The 23,249-nt window shown below is 36.5% G+C and overlaps 1 protein-coding gene across 7 annotated transcripts in view; it reads right to left on the bottom strand.

Moving 5' to 3' along the window:
* Positions 1-23,249, bottom strand: part of LOC150103132 (TOX high mobility group box family member 4-A-like) — a 540,588-nt gene that overhangs the window by 269,444 nt on the left and 247,895 nt on the right. Inside the window, exon 1 of one of the 7 annotated variants that reach the window (XM_090397575.1) lies at positions 18,776-18,871. The exons of the other annotated variants lie outside the window; for them this stretch is intronic. The gene's annotated coding sequence lies outside the window, so the exon portion shown is untranslated. Of the gene's footprint in view, positions 1-18,775; positions 18,872-23,249 lie in introns of those variants that run through there. 7 annotated transcript variants of the gene reach the window in all.

Raw genomic sequence — 23,249 nt, 5'->3', positions numbered from 1 at the left:
GTTTTAGAAACTGAAATTAATCATTTGAGGTCACTCATTTGAGATCTTATATTTTTCGGGGATGGATTACAATTTTGATATTCGATGTTACTCATTTGTAATACTACAACGATAGATTCTGTCTCTCTCGGCACTTGCGTAACGAGGAATTCTGTCCTATTCATGTGACCTCATATATTTATCTACTAAGCAAAGAAGTACTGTCGTTTCTGAATATAATTTCCTAGTTGACAGATACTTTCCTAATTGGCTTTAATCTTAATTGGTAATTTGCTATCTCTTTTCCTCACCTCCATAACCTATCACAGGTCAAAACGTGTACTTCGTTAGCTTAATGTTTTGTTTTTGAGATCCGTACAGCCTCTAAGAGACTTCTTTACCACCTTTACACTGTTGCTGTTTTTATTTATTTTTAATGTGACCTTTTAACTTGAGGCTAATGAACCACGTTATTAATCCCGTATATAGATACGGAAAAGGACAGGGAGGGATTCACAACAGTCAAGCGAAACACTTGTTTTTTGTTATCGTGTCCTTCTGGGACCAAACCTTGGTTATACTAATGAAATTCGTTAAGGAAAAGATGCCGGTATGTATTCCACAATTAAACGCATTACAAAAATAATTACATTTTAAATTTAAGACACCGTATATTATTATTTTTTCTTTCATATCGGTGAATGAGAAAAATATATAAGATACAAGACCTTGTATGTAACATTAAGAATCAACTCAGCAACATCATCTCCTGAAATCTATCTGAATAGTATTTTGAAACGTTTTAATGCGAAAACAACAAATTGTTATTACAGTATGCCTAGACATTGGTTCTTTTCATGCACAGTAAAGAAGCCTTCAGCGAATTGAAAAACACACGTGCATCTGTTGTCCAAGGTTGTTTCGAATTACCGGTTATGTACGACGTGGTGTCAGTGGAGACACTCAGTGTGTGTGTGTGTGTGTGTGTGTGTGGGAATATGTGCTAGTTGTTTAATTTAAATGGAGGTAGAGGAGAACGTAAACGTAAGAGAAGGGCACGATCATGATATCTTCTCGTCTGTTGTTGGACACGATCCGATCCAAGATCACCAAAAAAGGACAACCGTTATGGGAAAAGTCAAACCTGCTACAAACACTTTGTTATTTGGCAACAGCAAAAAATTTTTAATATTTTTCAAGCACTAAACAAAGTTATGTTCACAGTGATATATAACTAATCAGCATAATTAATAATATATTCAGACACTAAATGCTTCAACCAACATAACATGGACATTTGTGCATGATACGGGTTCCAATCATCATTCATGCACAAACACATCTCGCTATGGACTTTAACGTTTTGTGAATATCTTTAGTAGTGAGAAATTAGTTTTACATCTAATTTTTATTGTATTGATATACTTGACCTATAACTCACTCACACAAACACAATTTGTGGCTCTCGCAGTGTTAGGATCTTTATAAAATTTAATGCTAAAACAAAGACTATCGTATGCCAAACTAGAAATACTCCATGTAAAAGCCGAAATACCGTTTCTAAAAAGAATTGGGGGGGGGGGGAATAAGATATAACAAAAAAATACCAATAAAAATATAAAATTCAGTCTAAGGAAACATAAACATATATTTTTATACCATGGATCAATCATATATTATTTGATTTAGCCTAAACGAAGTGAACACTGGATCCAAACAGCACATATTATTTTATGATGAGAATGAAGAGGAATCACCACAGCCATTTTGGCGAGGTGTTAGGGTCAGAGGTGAGGTTCCTACGGCTTGGTATGCAGTGGTGACCATTATAAACGCCAAGTGAAGGTCATTTCCTGAGGCAAGTTGACCTGCTGTTGTTTTCAGGAATTTACTGATTTTTGAAAGAATTTTATATAATTAGAAGCCAAGATTGTATTGTTTGCAACAATTAATGTTAAGGGACATCCTGTAGCAATATTATTATCAGCTGGGGACAGAGTACAGTGGCGATGTTATGTTCTTAAGGCATATGAGAGATCAACAAAACTGTCAACACAACATTGGAAAGTGACCTTCAACACACTCATAGGCGAAACGGTCACCACTATACGTCAAGTTAGAAAGAGAGAGAGAGAGAGAGAGAGAGAGAGAGAGTGTGTGTGTGTGTGTGTGTGTGTGTGTGTGTGTGTGTGTGTGTGTGTGTGTGTGTGTGTGTGTGTGTGTGTGCGTGCGTGCGTGTGCGTGTGAAATGCCCCCCTTCCCCCATCCGCACCTTTGAACTTTACTTCAAGGTCTCTATTTGCGACCGGGGTCGAGGAGACTTTAGGAAATGCAATTAGCTGCAGGATGTCTGTTCAATCGAACATCAGTATGATGCAAAAATATTTATAATTCATTACTTAAATTAAGGGGATATTAAATCCCACATAGTTTTAAAACCGAATAAGAAACTCAAAGATTGGAATCAGAGAGTTTCTTGCCGAATATAGTGTAATAACATAATGTAATAACAGCATACATTTCCTAGGAAATGTGTTTTTACATTATGGAAAATACCTAAGAATAGAGATCTGAACTTCCCCACCTTTGCAACGAGTCGTCCGATATTGTACTACGTACTAGGATCACTTGCATTTGCTAACGCTAGTGTCGCCGATACTTTATAGTTTACTATATTCGGCAAGAAACTCTCTGATTCCAATCTTTGAGTTTCTTATTCGGTTTTAAAACTATGTGGGATTTATTATCCCCTTAATTTAAGTAATGTTTTCATTGCCGAAATGAAGCTTATTAGCTCTTTATACTTAAGTTTATAATTCATATTTTAAGTAGGAAGGAATCTTTTTTTTTTTCCTGAGTTATATTGACTTCGTTACGAACAATATCATGCATGAATAAGAAATTTAAATTTTATTTTTAAAAGGTAATAACCAGCATAAATATATCAATAATAACCGAACCTCCGATTTTTATAACATATATTGACAGCCTTGAGCTGCCTAATTATACCAAATGATCATTCACTTATTGACATTAGGTTTGAAAACCTCTATGAATGTCCACAAACTGACGTGTTCCTTCGTGTCTCAAGTATTAACAATGGCAGGAACATTAGCGTTAGTTAAGCCTAACTTAGGGGAAACAAAGCCATGTGTATTACATAGCATTACGTCAAATAGCCAACAGTTTCCAATTAAGATTAATATTCGCAGCTCAAATTTAATCCCGTCTTTATATCGACAAGCCTTTAAGAGCCCTTAATGAAACAAAATCCTTGCATTCACCGATAACTGCATGACTTAAAACCTTCTTCGGAAATGCGTTTTTTTTTCCTGCTTTTTTTTTTTTTTTTTTTAGGAAGCTCACTGGCCGTAGCCGAAGACTGTTTCTTCGCTACTAATGATAAGAACGTCCTTTATCCTGGCTATTATTTTACTGCTTCGAAGGGACTTTAATAGAACCTTATTAACTTCTTCGTAAGCACGTGCTGGAAGATGGCTGCTTACCTTTTTCTGCCCCCATCCCTATACTTTTTTTTTTCTCCTTTTTCATTTTTCGTTTGATCGGTTAAGAATTTATTGACGTCAGCTATCCCCTCCCACTAGAGTTTTATTTTTTAATATTTTTTTTAAGGCGGAGGTACCGATTTGGTGATTATCACCGAGGTTAAGAGATCAAATGACACTTCGGTGTATAATTAAAAAAATTCTTCATCTTTTCTGAAACCAAAACAGCTACTACGTAAAAAAATAATAAAATGAAATTTAAAAAAATCTTTAAAACTCGGAAAACGATGCAGATTTTGTATTGAAAGTTACCCATCATTATATACCATTGGACAAATGCTAATAAATGAGATAATAATAAAAAGCCCCAAGGCAAGTTTTATTAGAAAAGCATATATTTATGCAGCGTGTATGTTGGCGTTTATAACACGCAAACTTCAAGCATATGGAAAGGGAAGTTAGTTCCTTTTTAAGACAAAATTCCAATACTTTTCCTGGAAATAAACAGTTTGTTAAGCCCTCTTGTAGATGTTAAATATGTGAAAAATATGCAGAATTCTCTGGAGGGATGAAAATAATCCTGTTTTATATGCTAAGATGGCTTTATTCACAAAAACATAGTCATTTTAAAAGCCTAAAACCAGCAAAACTTGTTTATACAACTTTGTTTTCCATACAAGACCTTCCAGAATGCAAACATCATTGCCGCTAGTTCTTGCTCGTAAGAAAAAAAAAAAAAAAGATTTTGAATGGAAATTAATGGTTTTCGGGTCTTCCTTGTTTTTTTTTTAAGTCTACATAAATCTACAGTTGCTGATTTAGTTCCTCGTATTTGAAAACAATGCGAGCAAAACGGTGGAGTCAATCAAGATAGCAAAATATGTAAAGCTACGCATACAATGAAATAAAAGAAAAAAAAAACCCATTGCTATTCATTTAATTCACTCGCTTCTCTTAAAGTCAAAGTTCTCATTGTCTTTCCCTCTTTCTGGTACAGTTCATTGGCCAGCCAATGTGCTTATAACGACATTTTATGCCAATATTAAAAAGGTAATTTTAATCTAAGGAGAGTTCATGATATGTCAAAAGTGGAACACTACCAGACCTGTTGATCACTTTGATTAGCATAACACAGCTATTTTTAGGACTCCAGGAAAAAGCTGAACGCAACATCAGACAAGGAAGATAAGTTGGGACAAAGATAAAACTTGATTGCTATCTTTCCGGGTTAACAGAACGCTCGAGGTCACAAAAGTAACAATATCTAAAAGAAAAGCAGATGCAATTTTCACGGTCTACAGTGTACCTAAAAAGCCGTGTCCGTACTACAGCACTGAGAGATTATCTTTCTATAGAAAACAATTACATTGTCTTGTTCTTTGGAAAGAATTGTAAGGAACTGGAATTTATTTATTTGTAAGAAAACAGCGACGATGGAAAGAAGGAAAGAGAGAGGATTTTCTATTGCATAATCCTAAGGAATCGATGTTTATTGAGATCATTTGAAAAGACGACTATTAACCCATTGAAAATTGGCATTATACGACAGGAATACTTTATAGAGAAGCTACGGATTTAGGGAAGTGTAATGGACTTAATCTCAGAAGGCCATTAATAATACGAACGTCTAATTTTTTTAACCTATAGAGACAATAGATGAAATTACGATTCTTAGCCCATAGAAACAATATAATTCTGGAATGACTTTTAATGGGATTATATTGATCAAGTGCATATAATAAACAACTAAGTTATACCAACTAGTTTCACCAACTAAGGCTGTTGGCATCTTCAGGGTACATAACTGATGTAAGGCATTAAAAAGTAAAAAACTGTTACAAACTATAATCAACCGATTCCAATTATATTAAACAAAGAACAGAGCGCGTACAATACATGTATAGAGCGTGCATGATCTCATTGTTGTTATTTAGGAACCTTCTATATTGTTGTTATTTTTGAATGTTGTTATTTAGGCACTATAATTCAGTTCTGGCGAGTTGAGGGATCTAATAAGGGTCTTCCAGATCACGGGCAAGATTAGTCGCTGTATACAAAACCTGTTATGGCAGCCTTGAAAATTCGGGAGCGGAAGTCCTCCTACATGTAAGGAATTGTTCTTCTAACCCACTCTTATTGGAAACTGTCCCTAATTATGGAATGACGATGGTAGAAATATAACGTGTATCATCTTGTTGTCTTTGTCGGGGTTCAGAGAAAAGTATCTTGTGGACGATTAAAGTGTCCAGAAAATAATTGGTTATCTTTTTTTCAAGTTCTCGAGTGAATTTGATTGTGTGTGGTGTAGAGAGTTGATTTTGTTAAGAAAGTCGAACAGGTCCTTTTTTGTGTGGTTCCAAACGATAACTTTTTCTTATGGAATAAAACCATATATCAGCAATTGACTGGCCTTGCAATGGGTAGTCCCCCCTCTCTCTCTCTCTCTATCTTGTGCTGATCTCTTTATGGAGGATTTTGAAAGTAAAATCTTATCTCAAACAGACCCTAAATCTTTATCGTTTGGAACCACACACACACACACACACACACACACTAAAAAAAAAAAGACCTGTTCGACTTTCTTAACAAAATCAACTCTCTACACCACACAATCAAATTCACTCTAGAACTTAAAAAAGATAACCAATTATCATTTCTGGACACTTTAATTAAGAAGTTTCCGAATGGTGGTATCAACCTCTCAGTTTACCGCAAACCTACCAATACAGGACGTTATTTACATTTCACTTCCTGCCACCACATTTCTCAGAAACTCAGTATGTTACACATGTTGAAGAACCGTGCCTCTCTGCTTACAACAGATCAACAAGACCTCCAGGAAGAACTATCCCTGATATCCACCAACCTGAAAAAAAGACTCGTCCACAAGATACTTTTCTCTGAACCCCGACAAAGACAAGATGATATACGTTATATTTCTACCATCGTCATTCCATACTTAGGGACAGTTTTCAATAAGATTGCTAGACTCCTTAGACCCCATAAAATAAGAGTGGCCTTTAAACCCACAGAAACGATTAGACAATTCTTAAGATCTCCAAAAGATAGCCATCCTTTCTCCAAATATGCTGGAGTTTATAACATACCCTGCTCGTGCGGCTTGAATTATATCGGCCAAACTTCAAGGAGCCTTGAAATTAGGCAAAAAGAACACATAGGTGACGTCAATAATAACAGAGAAGAAAAATCGGTGTTAACTTTTCATTTCTCAAGGAACGAACCATACCACTGAGTGGGATAGAAGCACAATTCCTTACTTGGAGGAGGACTTCCGCTCCCGAATTTTTAAGGAGGCCACAACAGTTGCCCGCTGCATACAAAACCTTAACAGGAACCAAGGACTAATCTTGCCCGTAATCTGGAAGACCCTTATTAGATCCCTCAACTCGCCAGAACTGAATTATAGTGCCAACTATAGAACGTTCCTAAATAACAAGTGAGATCATGTACACATGTATTGTACGCGCTCTGTTCTTTGTTTAATATAATTGGAATCGGTTGGTTGTAGTTTGTAACAGTTTTTTACTTTTTAGTGCCTTACACCAGTTATGTACCCTGAAGATGCCAACAGCCTTAGTTGGTGAAACTAGTTGGTATAACTTAGTTGTTTATTATATGCACTTGATCAATATACTCCCATTAAAAGTCATTCCAGAGCTTTTTGGTCAAGAAAATTAAACATTTTTTAACAATATAATTCTATTACCTCTCAATCACATGACACAATAAGCAATTGTTATTCCAATCCATTCTTATTATTCTCTTTATTTTCTTTGTTTTTTTTTAGAATTTCAGAATTTCATTCTGTCTGTTCGTAGATTATTCCACAAGACAACAAAAATATATCCTAAGACATGTTGAACTGAAAAGTCATTTTTTTTTCCTCTTCAAAAGTTGAAGTCTTCTCTTTTGTAATAATTTTCAATGTCTGAATTGATTATTATTATTATTATTATTATTATTATTATTATTATTATTATTATTAATTCTAAAACCCTTGTCATTTCAAGACTTTCAGATATGGAAAGAACTACAAGTGTTTAGGTGGTCATGAGTTTTAAGAGTGGTTGCCGAATTTTATTGCCCGATGGGAGACCATCATCGTGCTTTTTGGAGAACCTGAAATAGCTTGAAAAATTACCACGTGCAGTCTCCAGGTTTATAGTCTTTCTTGTAGGAGATTTACATATTCTTGAAGGATAAAGTAGTAATTTAGTTGAGCTATCTTTGTGTGTGTGTGTGTGTGTGTGTGTGTGTGTGTGTGTGTGTGTGTGTGTGTGTGTGTGTGTGCGCGCGAGCGCGCTATTTTTGTAGAAATTTTTCTCATGTTCTCATTTTTTACCAAAACGAGTCTTAGGCTTTCCTTTTGTAAATTTAGCTCTAATTATCAACCACATAATTAACAGTTATATGTGAACGAGCTAAATTTCATAATCTTTAAACATTTTCATCTTAAACATTTATTTATTTATTTATCGTATATAGAAGCTCTTGCATACCAGCCAAAAGTTCTCATGGCTGGTGCCAGTCTAATTCAAATATTAATCTGTTTTTAAACGAATGATTTACATGGAAAAGAGAGCTAATTCTATTTTTTTTTTTTAATTAACTTGCTTCTCTTGCTTAAATTCCTAACGTAAAATTTGAAAATTGTATATCTCTGCAATTACGTGCAGCAGGGGGGGGGGGGGCACATTGAGCATTTGTAATTGTGGTGAGTGAAACTTTAGGCCTTATTTCATACTTGGTAATTTATTTTGTAACTGATCACATTTTCATTATTAAATATAATTATTTGAAATCGGGTCATCCTTTTTGAAACACCCTCTATAATATAGTGGAGTTTCTTCGTAAACTTTTTCTTTTCCCCCTCGCCAACATTATCGAATTCGGCAAAACTTCTTGAAAGCCTTTCCGCTATGAATTTCGAGTTCGCTTAGCAGCATTTAAACTTAAAAGCTTTTATTTATTTATTTTTTTTTTATTTCAGCCTGCAAAATTTGCCCTTAATTCTGGATTACTGTGAAGTTAATCCAGAATTAAGGTAAGAATTAAGTAAATCCTTAATTCTGGATTACTCTTGGTTAAAATCACTGGATTTTCCCAAAGAATGCAATTTAATATTGAGTTGACAAATGGCGGTTCGAAATTCATTAGGGCCAATTGAGTTGACCCATTAGAGGCCAAAAAAAAACAGTGCATTTAGTGGAATTTTTCTAATATACGTAAAATATTAGCAAAAACCCAGGATAAAAGCGAATATAAACAATTATAATTTAGTAACCATACTAAATTTTGGTTATATTTTAATGTGCACAGAATGGAAGACCAAAAAACAAATTTTATAAAAACAAAAACAAAGACAGAAAATTTAAATTTCACTCAAAAGAGCAGGAATTGATATAATTCAACAGAGAATAAAGTCTCTGTTGATAAAAACTTAGGGGTGTACCTTCCACCATTGGTCAGAGAGCAACGAAAACATGTATAAGTTAGTTTATTATTTCGGTTAGGATTTTTTTTTTAAATCTAAATTTGATCCTGATAATAAGACATTCAAACACACACATATTGCTCTTGTGTGTGTTATATATTGCATGGTTTTATATATAAAACCGAGCGGTTAGCCTACTGGCTATGCGCTTTGCAACCATATGCCTGGAAAAAGAGTGTCCTGGGTTCGATTCTCGTCGTCGACGTGAGGAGTTCAAGGATCTTCCTCAGCCATAGCCAAGTTAGCCGATCATGGGCGTGAACAGCAGGGTTTTTCTCCCCACTTTATCTGGGGTTTTTCCTCCCGCAAACAGGCAAATCGACCCCGTGAACACACACGGATTATAGTCACGAATACTGCCCTTAAGGGAGGTAGCAGAGGAGTGACGAACCAGCTGCATTAATTCGCCAGAACCCCCAACCCTCATTAAGGGAAGACTCAACTGGTCCTAGGACGGGTGAGAAAGATAGGATATATATAATTTTTTTTTTTTTTCATCATGCACAAAACAATTCAAATGAGTTCAAGGCTAGACCTTTCTTTCGCAGTCAATAGAAACCTCGACATAAGAATATACAAGAATGAAAACATTACTTCGTCTATTCTTAGCCTAAAATAGGAAGAAATGCAACATCTCACAAACTATTTATTACTATTCTATTCACATATCAAGGATTTCATTTATTAGTTTAATTATCTTTAGCAATTATTCGGTCACGAGCCTCCTGCACATGTCTTTGAAAGGGCGAGGGGTGTTCCTTTTCAACGCCGTATACAATTTCTAGGAAGGATATATTCCTAAACTTTTTTTTTTTTTTTTGCCCCCAGTGTCTGCCAAAAACGTATTCTCCAACTAACGAGAGGAAAGTCCCGTCACTTTTGTCTGAAACTGGTAACTCAGTTGCAAATGAAAAGATCTAGAGAATATTTCTCGCGTTCTGAAAGAGTCACAACCCGTATTTTCGATCAAAGGGGTCGTGCTCTTTTTCCGAATATGCCACCAAGAAATATGGATTACGAAGAAAGAAAGAAAGAAGAGTGCATAAAATATTTCTTGATTTACTCCAATGAAGTTCAAAACGAGCTTCAACTGAATTGAAATTGTCAAATAGAATAGAAAACTAGCAATGATAAAAAAAAATAGCAAAATCATTTGCCCAAAGACGATGCCAGTCAGAAGTGCCCGATTCAGAAGATAAAGCAATCCAAGAAGGTTGGTCATATTTCTGTACACGATTGTACAGTTATTCCTACCAGTACACCCTCTGTCTCTCTTTTTTTTTTTATTTATTTTATTTCGTCACCCTCCACTAACGAGACGGAGGTGTGTCGCTTAATTACCCTGCCCTTCCCTACCCCAACACAGGGCAACGGCAGCTGCGTATACAGGTAATCAACTCAGTCGTTGTAGTGGCAGCTGCTCCTACCGGGCAACATTGAACAGACAGACACACATACTATTACGAGTGATATCAGAGATCATTACGACATTTATCTGTTGGAAAAAGCAAGAGCTAATAGCTGTGCCACCTCTAAGATAACAGTTATAACTATAATGACGACTTTCATAATGGTGACCGATGTCAAAATGCTGATTCATTTTGTCAGATGTATTCTGCTACGAACTGCATAAACAATTCTCTTCATTCCCAGAATGCACAGCAAAATGATTCGGTTTTAACTAGCTTAGATTTGAATTTTTTTTTTTTTTTTTTTGCTCTCAGAAATATCAGTAAATCAATTTATTGTACCGAGAAACGATGTCAAGGTAACTAACTTCCGATACCTGTATATTAAGCGGATGTGGCGCCACCTAATACCACTGATTAACACTACAAGAAACAAAGCGATATTGGAAAATAATGACCCATATTAATCCTAAAAAGATTCATGTCTTCGCAGTTAACATCAATATTCTTAATGCTATCAACAGAACTAACGTCAAGTTTCGATGCATCAATAAAAAAGATGTTATGTAGTTATTCAGTGAAATGTTATAAACTTCAGAATTTGTACATCAACTTGCATTTCGGAATTCTTAAAGAAACTGAGCAAAATCTCCTGCGCTGTCAGCAATTAAGAGAGCATAAAGAAAAGAAACACACACGTGGGGAAAAAAAAAAAAAAAAAAAGGCAAAATTTTGCTGCAGATAAACCATTCAACAAACAAAAACTTCACAAGTAAAAAAAAAGTCTCATTTTTACACTAAACCACACAGATTTTCTGCAGTTTTCTTTGAAAATATCAATGATTTTAGTGAATATCATTAAGACTCGCTAGTAACAACTTTATGAGCGATCGTACACTTGAAGTGTGAACACTAATCTTTAAAGCAGTCTATGATAGATGCGGTCGTTAAAAAGCCTGTAGAAGTCTCAAGCCGATACTGCCGTGTGCTTAAGGGAATGGAGGGGTGGGAGAGGGGAGGAAATGAAGAGGGAAAGGAAGGAAGAAAAGGTAATAGCTACCAGCGGACGTCTTACGCAATAAATACCTCTCTTCTTTCATAATTTCCGTTAAGTTTAAAACGAAGATAGGCCTAATCTGCTAAGCAATTATGAAATAATTTAGCTGGCTCTCTATCTAACGAGTATTGATGAACAGCATTGATAGACGTCGGTATTTAAAAAAAAAAAAAAGAGAGAAAAAAAGAAAAGAAAAAAAAATATTGGAAATGTATTAGCCCTAAACGTTCCAGAGCATTTTATGCATCGATTTTGCTTTCAAAATTCCTTAATTATTTTTATTCATGACATAATGATTTTTTCTTATAAAGGCGTGAAAATATAATTACCTTCGAAATTTGCATTATTGATCATAACCTTCCAATTTATTTATTACTCGGAGCTGATTTCATTTGCCGGTAAGCCTTTGCCCTTCCAAGCAGATAACATGCCAAATCTGAACGCCGTCACACCTCACACCATCTTACTTCGTCTGGGTCTGAAAACCCATTGTTACACACACACACACACACACACACACGAGTCGCAATTATCACAGCTGCTTAAAATATAGCATCGTAGTCATGGCAACGAAGGAAATGAAAGACAAATCAGCGTGTTTGTACACTTTTCCCTTTTATTAATCAGCTTCGTCCCATCACATTAACAGGGTACTTCCCGTTAATAAGGACGACTCACCATATATCACCAGGTCCCGTCAGCCAGGAATCCTGCGCCTCATGAAACTGTAAATTATCAATTAAAATCTTTTAACAGGGGTGCAGCTAGCTCTGGAGCTTCGCTCGGCTGCATAATTAATCTTTGTCATGCCACCTTCATGACTAAGACTTAGTCAGCCATTCCCCCATTGTACGCAACTACTGTCCACCCCCCTCTCGGTCCCCCCCCCCACCATCTCTGATTATTGCTCCTTCTCTCTATTGTTACGAGAAACGCTTGTGCGCTACGCATGCTGGGTAATGGAAGAGGCTTTTGGCAGCGCTTGAAATATGTATGACAATATACTGGGAGCTTAAGTTTAATATTTGGGGAAATGATTTTCGGAGCCAGTGGCATTAACGGTTGGTATTCTAGTGCCTCTCAAAAGGCTACGGGAAATAAAGGACATAAAAAAAGATACATATTTATATAAATGTCGGTGGAGTATTACTTGACATAGCGTGCGTCTACGTTAAAACCTCCAGAGGGGACTTACTAGATTAGTGGATAAAATATAGATCGTAAAGTTTGGGGGATAGTCCCCCCCCCCTCCCATCTTATCAACGCAAATTTTTCCTTAGCAGCTATTAGTGATTCACCTTTTACGACACAGAGGTTCCCTCCCGTGATAATCAAATCACGGTGGGTTGTAGGGGACGGCTATCATTTTTGTCAGGCTAATAAATGTATTGGTTTTAATTTTGTTCCGTTTATTACTTTGGAAGGAATATTGAGCAGTTGGAGGGTAAAAAAAATAAGAGGATTTTTTATTGGGAAAGTGCAGGCATACCGTTTTTCATTAAGCTCGGTGTTCATTCTCTTTCTTGCTTATCAACTGCTCGTCTCCAAGAAAATATTTCATATTGCGCACAATACATTAAAATTTATTGTACTTGTGGTATACAGTACACGTAAGAAAATCATAAGATGGTTAACAGGTAACCGATGCGTTATTTTTAAATCGTATTATGAAGAGAGGATGATTTGAATTTATTTTATATAATTCAAGGTTGTTGTTATGGTAACGTAATTTCTTTTCATGAAATGTTTCGTGCATGGATTGCTGTAATTTGCTTCCTCAAAGAAATGTATTTTATCGAAATCGGATGGCTTTCAAGCATATTTTCGATGTTTTTTTTTCCTGAAAACTATTATGGTCGTGTTAAACTCAAGAAACCTTGAGTTTAACACGATTCTGGTATGAAACATTTTACTCTTCGAACTTTTATGTTCGCTAGCAGTAGTTAGTCGGTCTGTGTGTCTATAATATAAAACAGATTTAAAAAGAGAGAAGGGAGGAGAAAGTAGGTAAGAAAAATAGAGTGAAAACAGAAGAGAACAAGACAAAAAAAAAAAAAGATAAAAAGAGCAGACAAATAAGCAGAAACAAAATAAAAAAAAGCACGGATACGAGAGCAAAATAGCACAGAAAAAGGAGAAATAAAAGGAAAAAAAAGCGAAAAAACGGACAAACAGAAAAGAAAAATAAACAGCAGAAGTGCAAACAGTCAAGAGCGGTCCGATATTGGAAGGTATTTTGACTTTCACAAGAAATATTAACAAATATGTATACTTAATCATTGCACACACACACACACACTTCTTCAATGATTGTTTATATATAGTTATGGACAAACAGTGTATGCAATTTTTTTTTTACGGCGATCATTTAAAATATTTTTCACATACACTGAGTGGTCGGCTTATTAAGTCCATGAAATCCGCTATTTTAATCACGATTCGCCTGTCTAGTGAATCGTGATTCTAGTTTTTCCATGCTCACAGGGGCTAGAATATAGCGCCAATATCATGAACATCAGTTGCGTACCCAGTCATAAAACACTGGAAGCTGTTGGTGTAGTGTGTTAAATATTTTCTTGGCATACATAAAATTTCCCCTGGCACATCGCAGTGCCACAACCTCATTGAACTTTGTTTCTGTCCAGATGTGTCTCTCCGCGTTCATAATTGATTTATTTGGTAGCGATTACTCACGGCAGGATGTGGTTTATTTCAAGGCACAAATCGTCTGAAAAGTTCTAAGCAAGAGGGTTGAGTCCAATGATAACCGCTGGTTCTCAACCCAACTGGGCGCAATGGGAACGAGCTCTTTTCGGCAGGAATCCGATACACTCCAATCTGAAGCAACTGTGAGATCTGACAGAGTATGCAACTAGTCCCCCCCCTTCCCCTCTCCCGGAGTCCGTACTCGAAAGTTGCGACCATTTTTGGTAGCCAACGGGACGCTGCTCGATATTAGGTGAATGTACACTGAGCTCGCACACACTGACCACATGCGCACCCAGGGGGAGCGGGAAGAGAGCCCTCCAAAGAAAAAGGGAAAAAACGCTAGAAAATTTTCTAAACATTGTTTCCTAATTAAAATTCCTTTTTTTCCCCAAGCTCCTTCTTTCAAACTATTTCTATACGTCTTATGAATTAGCGATCGCTGCAGATGCTCAGTCATAGGTCGTATGCGATGCGTATTCTCAAATCATCTACTCAACTCGGTCCCTCCCCCCACGATTAAACCCTGAGTGGTTACTGCAGATGTATATGTGTGTATTATACATATAAATACCTCGCTTTAATGCTTTGCTTATGACCACTAATTGCTTTATGCTTCATTCGTTCTCTCCCCCCCCTGTCCCCCCTCTCTCTGTCTCTGCCGTTTGCCTTCGCAATCGTCCAGAGATTTTTTCCTATCCAAGTCCACGGGACTTTGGTTACTGACTATTTATTGTTGATTTATTATTTATTGTTTTGGTCAAACAGTGTCGATGCGTCCGTATTGCCAAGCGCTAAATTGTTTTGGCACCCTTGCTTAATCTACTAATTGAAGTAAAAGTATAAAAATAAAATAACAAACCATTGTAAATGTATAAAAATTCATAACATAATTATCATAGCGTAATAGCAATTTAAAAGCTTTGTGTTTCCATATAATAACAGAATCATCTTAAGTGGCATCTTCGTATTGAAGGTTCGCAGTGTTGGATCCATCCATAATACAACACTGGGGCTAATACTGCACAGGGCTCCCCAAGAACCAAGTGTAGGGTATATATTTTTGACTGTAGATCCGCGCGCGCGCGTGTGTGTGTTCACGGGACCGGTTTGCCTGTTTCGAGGGACGAAAAACCCGACCTTCCGGGTGAAAAAAACCCTCATTTCCGTAGCCGGGGTCATACGGAGGTCAAAGGGCTTCATCTATAGCGACTGAGCTACGGAGGTTCTATAATAAGAGAATATCTAGCAAAAATTGTTAGTGGGAATCAAATTACTATTTTTACCCCATTTTATCGACAGCTACGTTTATTTACTTATATTTAAAAAATATGAGAGATCGAAGGGTGATAGAAAAGTGGTGTCATGACGATGCAGTGAAGTACGAGCCTGAAGCGGCTATCCAATCCTCCCCATCGCTTAGCAAGAGGCGGAGGAGGATTATCCTCCGTAGGACTAGCCTATTTTATTTTTTTTCATAAAATTAAGTAAAATTTTATCACGTTTTCCCTTAGGGAAATATTAGTCGTTAATAACAAATCGGTGCTGTCAAATTATTTCTCACACTTCCTAAAGTAACAGAAAAATCCATTAAGAGCCTACACTACTTGAAAACCTCTTGACTAATAAATGCCTAACGGTACGAATTCCCAATGCGCATTCACAAGGAATCTTCTCTCTCATGTTCACCGACCTTTCATCAAATTCACTGAGACATCGGAAGACACTTGTGTAGTTGCTGTTGAAACCTTCTAGGCCTTTGACTGGCTTGAGTATATAAATCTCTGTTAAGTACGCTTCCATTTTAGTGTGTCTTTTGCAACTGAGTTGTCAAACTTTTCTCCGGTAGCACATTTTGCGTGATGGTGGATAAATCTTTATTCTCACATTTTGCAATTAATGCTGGGATACCACAGGGCTCTGTTCTTTAACCTCTCTCTCTCTTCTGATCTGATTTTCCCTTTCAGTCGTTTCCGACCGTAAGTGACTTTGTAGGCATTGGCCACAACGTATTCCTGGTGAGATTTTTACAGGGTACTTCACCGTTGCTTTCCCTAACCCCCCAATTTTATCCGGGCTCGTGACCGGCATATGGCTGGGACATATTCATGGCTGTAATCCGTGTGTGTTCACGGGGCCGGTTGGCTTGTTCTGGGGGACGAAAAAACCCGAATTTCCTGATGAAAAAAAAACCCCTACCCCCATACGAGACCGGCTAACTCACCTTTAGTCGAAAGAGACCAGATAAAAGTTCCTCACGTCACTGACGGGAATCGAACCCAGGTCATTCCGACCAAAGAGCTTCGTCTATACTGACTGAGCTACGGAGGCTCAGCCTCTCTTCGTTCTGCTTATAAATGACCTTCACCAGTTGACTGTATATCCTGTCCACAATTTTTCTGATGCAAGCACCCTAAACAGATGAACAGAACCTGTAGAATATCAACTTCTGCAATCCTAAATACAAACCATTCTTCGTCCTTACTTCAACATACTTGCAAAACTTGATCGATCTTTTTTTGTTTCCCCGCCAAAAATGGCTCTTTTATCCCACTCTTACCTTGCACAACACACAGATCTCATGGATTAAAATCAGATTTCTCTTCTGGCCATAACTAAAATCCGATTTCTCTTCTGGCCATAACTACAACCGTAAATTTTTCTTGACATAAAATGTTACAAATATGGCTCTAGAATCTAGAGCATCTAAGAAGTTAGATTTTTCTCATTTGCTCGAGTACTTACTCTTTACTGCAGAACAGATATTAACTATACAATCACAAATCCACCCATTCAACCATTGAATGCTGTTCCCTAAGTTCATCAATTCGTAAAGAAGCAGTTAGATTAGTTAATGAAGTTCCCATCGTCAATTCATTCCATCACTTTTCGCGTTCAGTTTTTGCTACATCTATTAATTAATTAATTTTTTTTTTTTTACTAAAAATGAAAGCAAATCTCTGTTCATACACGTACAGTCTATTCGTATCACTTCGGAACGACTTTCCTTTTTATGTATTTCCTAAGGGGGGGGGGGGGGGAGTATAGTTTGCTCATTAGGATGAAAGCGAGCGACCTATCGTGTTGAGTTCTTCATTAATAAAAATGAAAAAAAAAAAAAAAAAAGAGCTGTTGGGATATCCTCGTCATCCCTACGCAATTCGAGTATGTGTGGGAAGGGGGGGAGATTAGTGTTACTGATAACTAAACTCTACTTTCGCCATTCGTAAATAAACCGAGCGACACACACACATACTTATTAAAATGATCAAGAATACTCTTTTGCAATCGCGAAATCGGAGACTAAGAAATATTACTTAATGTTTATAGCAAGACCTGTTAGAAATACTAACCAATATTCACACCAGGACATCATCTATCTCATCTCTTCTCTCTGTTTTTCCAGAAGATTACAACCCAGTTGTTATGATTTCAATGAACGGCCGCTTGTGTCACGCAGACTGAGTCCAACAATACTTCATTTCGGAAAACTTCTTTCCTTGTCATGTGCCTGAGATCAGCTCTTTGTTGAGATTACTTCGTGCCGACTCAATTCTTTGGTTTCGCTACAACAGCTATAATAATAGGAAAGTCTCAGATACTTTTGTTCGGCAACCTCAGACGATCTAAGCACAATAGAATTCCAGTAAAGGAACAAAAAGAAAAAACAAAGAAAAGCAGAAATACAGGTAAGAAAAAAAAAAAAAAAAAAAAGAACCAAGTTATGAGTCAAGGCTAGACCTTGGAATTTAAGAATAAAATATGTCTGGGTCACAGTGACAGTCGAAGGCTAGAAATGAAGGTAAAAGAGCGGAACGTTGACTGATAACAATGTCATCAGAAAATAAACGACATTGCTTATCCCGGTTTTCAGACAGTTCTTATTAAAGAAGTTTGTAGCCATCCTACTAGGAATCATGTCTGGAAGGAGAGAGAGAGAGAACTTAATCTGTTCCAACATGTTACGAGAACTGGTACCATCAAGTTTTGAAGATGGCACCTTCTGTACGTCACTTATAAATCTTACAAAACAACTTTTCAAACGTCATAAATGTATTTTGGTTTAATAGAAAGAAAGTTGATATACTTTGTGTGTTTCGTAGGATTAAATGAAACAAATTTAACACTTTTAATGTTTCTTTCTTTTTAATTACTGTAGGCGTATAAAACTACCCCAAAATCTTTATTCAAAAGATTTATTTTTCGCTATCTCGCCGTATAAGACGACCACAAATTTTTCGCTTATTTACTTTTGCTATAATAGACATAACAATTAAATTTAATTGTTATGTTTAACAATTAGATTAAATTTAAAAAAAAATTACGTCTGTCCTATCGAAGACATTTATTAAATACAAATATTTATATACAAAATATATTAATATATAAGTATATTAATATGCCAAAAGCTTTTCATACACAGTACATTCCTGTAGGTGCCAGACAATCGCTTGACGATGTTTTCCATTTTCAGATTTTATACTCGGAATATTTTTTATTTTACTTTTTTTTATTAACTTCACATATCATCTAATATACGCTGACACATACTGTAATTGTAAGAGTTTACTTACTTGTTTTGGAAACAACAACAAACACTTACGTCTATTATAACTTCAGGGCATTCTTGAAAGTATTAACAGCCACATACTTCGAAAATGCACTAAATTCTCTTTACTGCAACTAATTAGAAACCAATCAAGTATGATCCGAGAATCTCTTAAATACGGAAGAATACAAAATGACTCCTGTAAGACACAAATACTTGAACTCCGTTGAACGATCTAATGGCCGTGGACAAAGGGGATGTAGGTATTACATAGACTACCGTAAAATGCAATTTACGTACGCAGTTACTTAAATGAAGGTCTTGAACTTGCTTTAGTTTCTTCTGAGAAATCTCTCTCTCTTGCTCCCCTTTCAAAACCAAGCTGCACCGATCAGTTTAAAGAGGTTTGCTCTCTCGGTTAACCCTAACTACATCTTATGGCCTGTAAGAGGCGGATATCATTTTCCTTCTGTCGGTACACATTATCCGCTTAGGGAGGTGTTCGCTAATTGTGGTCTCGGCACGTAGTCTGCGATGTGACTACACAGCGTCATTCATGGAGTAAGTGACGGTTTTCTCCCAAGCCCGCCCGCTGTTTGTCTCTGGTGTCACGTTCTAGGCTGGCTATCACCTTGTCAACATCGGTTACGGCCGCACAGGGACACCACTGTAACCTATGTCGTGACTCAGTATTTGAGGCGTGCTTGTTGCTGTTAGGGAGGCTTGTTGGCTCGTGTTCGTGTATACAAGGCGGGCGGACGGAAGCGCTATTCAGTGAAGATCGTGGATGCCTACCTGTAGGTTTACAAAAGTACTTAAGAGCGGTGGGGGAAAGAAAAAAGGAAACATAGTAACGCCATCTTGGGACGTCTTCAACAACTATGTGCCTAATTATTGAAGTAATTAACGATAGAGAAAGCGGATCGTCTTTGTCCGGGATTACTGAAGTGTTGCGTTTATTAGTCAGCGTGTAAAAAGCCGAAAGATTGGAGAAAGACACTAAAATGGCGCTACTTCATGATAATCGAGTATGAGGATTTTTTTTTTTTTTTTTTTTTTTTGCAGAAAACATACTAACAAGATATCATAAAATAATAGAAAAGCCTAACATGCTACTTCATAGTAGTTCATTCATTATTTTTAAATCGACAAAGGCCGAAAGTTTTTAATAAATGAATGTATAGATAGTAATTCGATAAATGCATTCCAAGCTATTATGACATTAAGCCTAATTTATCCGGGTTTGAAACCACAACACACCACTGAGTAAACAATACAGATAAGTAAAGACGGTGACAGGTCGAGAACCTCTTTTAAGACAATGGAAAAAAAAAAAAAAAAAAACAGTTACATCGCTTGCTCGTGCCAAATTACTACGTAATCGCAACAAACGTGGTTTTCTTTACCAACGCGAGCTCTCACGTAGTGGGAAGTCGTAACAAACTTCGGTGTTCTATGCTATAATAGCAAGACAGAAGCGATCTACAACCAACAATAAAGCTAACCCTTTAAGATTCTTGCCGTGTCAGCTCACGTTCGCTGGGGATAGATGAACGCCAATTAGGGGGGATAAAAGCAAGCAAGCGGGAAACTTAATAAACTAATACACCTTTTAAGAGGAATTTGATTGGATTTCTTGCGAGAGGAAAATATGATTTTGACGAAATAAAATGGATAACTGCAGTGGTTAACTTCTTTTCTTTCTTTCTTTCTTTTTTTTTTTTTCAGTGTACTGGGTGTTATAACTCTCGGAATACGGTTCGTTGATGAACATTTTCTCTCGCAGCCAACAAACCAACTTTGGAGAATGCTTAATACATTAACACAGTATTAATCAGAGCAGTTTTCCAGATGGGAAGGGAAAGATAGTTGATGCACTGTAATGAGGTCCGTCCCAAGGGCCATAAATCCATTTTTATGAGATACTATAATCGAATTGTCGTTTCCTGTATTTTAAACAATTGAAGGTCTCCACTATGCATCGGAATCTTACTTATAGAAGATCGGGTCCTGATATTCAATCGGCCCAGTTCACCGTTTAAAGCAGAATCTATTACATGATTATTCTGAAATTATATTCGTGGAGATCCTAACTGCGTATTACTAGTGAGTATAGTAGCATACTTATTGTGAATAAAAACGCCCTACTTAGTCAACCTCCTTGGATGAAATCGTGTAGTATTAGATGGAATAAACGATGGAATAAGATATAATAAGTTATCAATCACTTTAATCGTTCATGTTTTTTCTTCTTTTGTATTGATTCTTCGGGTTTTAAACATTATATGCTCATTTATTATACAATTATTATTATTAGGGGGCAAAGGGGCCCTGGCCCCCACAAAGAAAAAGGGAAAAAAAAACACTAGAAAATTTTCCAAAAAATCTTTTCCTAATTAAAATTCATTTTTTATTTATGTTGTGTAGAGCATGTAGCTTGGTTCCCTATACACATGTATCCTTCTGATGATGACCTCGATACAGGGGTCGAAACGTCAAAACATCATTTCAACACGTGTGTTTTGTGTCCCTAAATTCATAAATATGAATGCTGATCACCGTGTAACCTTAAAAGAAAAAATAGCATATATGTGTTAATCGTGATAATTTGTTTAGAAATAAAGGATAATTTCCATCCATTTCATTTCTTGTCCTTCAGAGACGGGTTGAGTCACAAAAAAAAAAAAAAAAAAAAAAAAACCTGATCAGTTTCTAGAACACAGTGCCCAGTTTATCTAACCCCTAGTCCATCTATCGTATTATTGCTCTAGGTTACGAGTCATTGGTAGGTATGACTGTCATAAAAAAAAACATTATAATCTGATGAGTTTTCAGAATTAAATGCATTCGCTATGCCTCAATTTGAATTTAAATACCATATCGAATGAAAAAAAAAAAAAAATCTCGCTCAGCCTAACGAAACGCTATTAACAAGCCATATGTTTATGCATATTCTATTGCTAAAGAGAAACACGTAACAATGAACCTTTGTTAGAGGGAAAAAATGAGAGAAAAAAATAGGGGAACTCTGGAGAGGAGTACACCACGTGGATAGAATGAAGAAAAAAAAAGAAGGAAAAAAAAAGTCTTTTTTTTTCTTATTCTACCCAGTGTCATTTAATTTGTGTTTTAATGACAAAGGACACAACAAAACGTCCTTTTAATGAAGACTCGGGACCCGTCCATTAGGGCCTAGCAAGGAGCAAGCACTCAATTTTCAGCATTCTCTTCTCTTTTATAGAGTAATGGAAGGATGGAACAACTTCATTAAGGAGAAACGGGAACACAATGCAACTTCAATTCCTCTAACGCACTTAAACTTCAGACCCTCGACAAAGTTTTTTTTTCTTCCTTTTTTCACTCTCTAATCAGTGAAAGTAAAGTTAAAATAATGGCATTTGCTGATGCAAAACCTTACTTCATGACTTGCAGGGTTAATCATTTCGCAAGAATACCGTGCTATCCAGAGACCCCAAGAGCTCCAGAATAGCACGCACGCACGGATGTACGCACACACATACATACACTCCGGTTATTGATTTTCTTGACATAGGGGTCTCTTTTTACCTAGTGAAATTAAACATTTTTTTTTTTTTTTCCTTGACTGGATTAGTTGTAGCATAGCGACCTTTAATGAAGTCTTTCTTCTAACCCACCCCTAGGGCTGCCTATGCAGCTGTTAACATTATATTAGTTGACGTTATAAAATGGATGTTTCATACTTGGCCATAAATGAGTAAACATATTTGCAAATACGTTTTTATTCATTTAAATTTGCTAAATCGTTTCGCGCGCTAATGAAATCTAACAATCTGATGCTCCACGTGTCTTTGATAATGAAATGCAACAAATGTACCGCGTGCTTTGATAATGAAATGCAACAAATGCGCCACGTGCTTTTGATAATGAAACGCAACCAATGCGCCACGTGCTTTGATAATGAAACACACACACACACAAGTATTGCACGCGCTTGTTAATGAAATACACCAAACTGCTCTTTGCGCATGACAAGTAGATACCCACACTAGTTGCAACAGAGTAAACAATGATTTTAATTGAACAATAGGTTATGTAATGTAGAGCGGCACTTGTTTCCAAAATGATATATGGAATTTAAATTTTACTCTTTATAAAAACGCGTGTTTTTATGATACTGATGGCCTTTTTAATATGGTTGCTTGACTTTTACGAACACGCCGAAATCTTATTTTATAGTCGATCAACATCTAAAGTTATGGCAGAAAACACTTTTGCTCACATAACATTGGGCAGGTAGGCTTATCCACTTTCCATTCTATTACCCTGACCGAGGAAGTATCAGACTCTTGAGAGGAAACAATCGATATCCGAAAGAACGCCATTGGGAGTCTTCAAGTGATGTAGTCTGGCGTCTAGGACAAATGCGGTGAAGAGATAGTAATCAGGTTCCTCAAAGCTGTATTCTGAGAATGCTTTTTATCTAGATAGCTATACAAACCAAACTTCAAATGTCTGAAGGAAAACCACACAAAACTAAGGCTATTTA

The sequence above is a fragment of the Typopeltis vanoorti genome, chromosome 9 (genome assembly GCF_054136105.1).
Source record: "Typopeltis vanoorti isolate ZY-2024b chromosome 9, IOZ_Tvanoo_1.0, whole genome shotgun sequence".
NCBI lineage: Eukaryota > Metazoa > Arthropoda > Arachnida > Uropygi > Thelyphonidae > Typopeltis > Typopeltis vanoorti.
The sequence above is the reverse complement of the archived record's forward strand: the minus strand, read 5'-3'. Positions and strand labels throughout refer to the sequence as shown.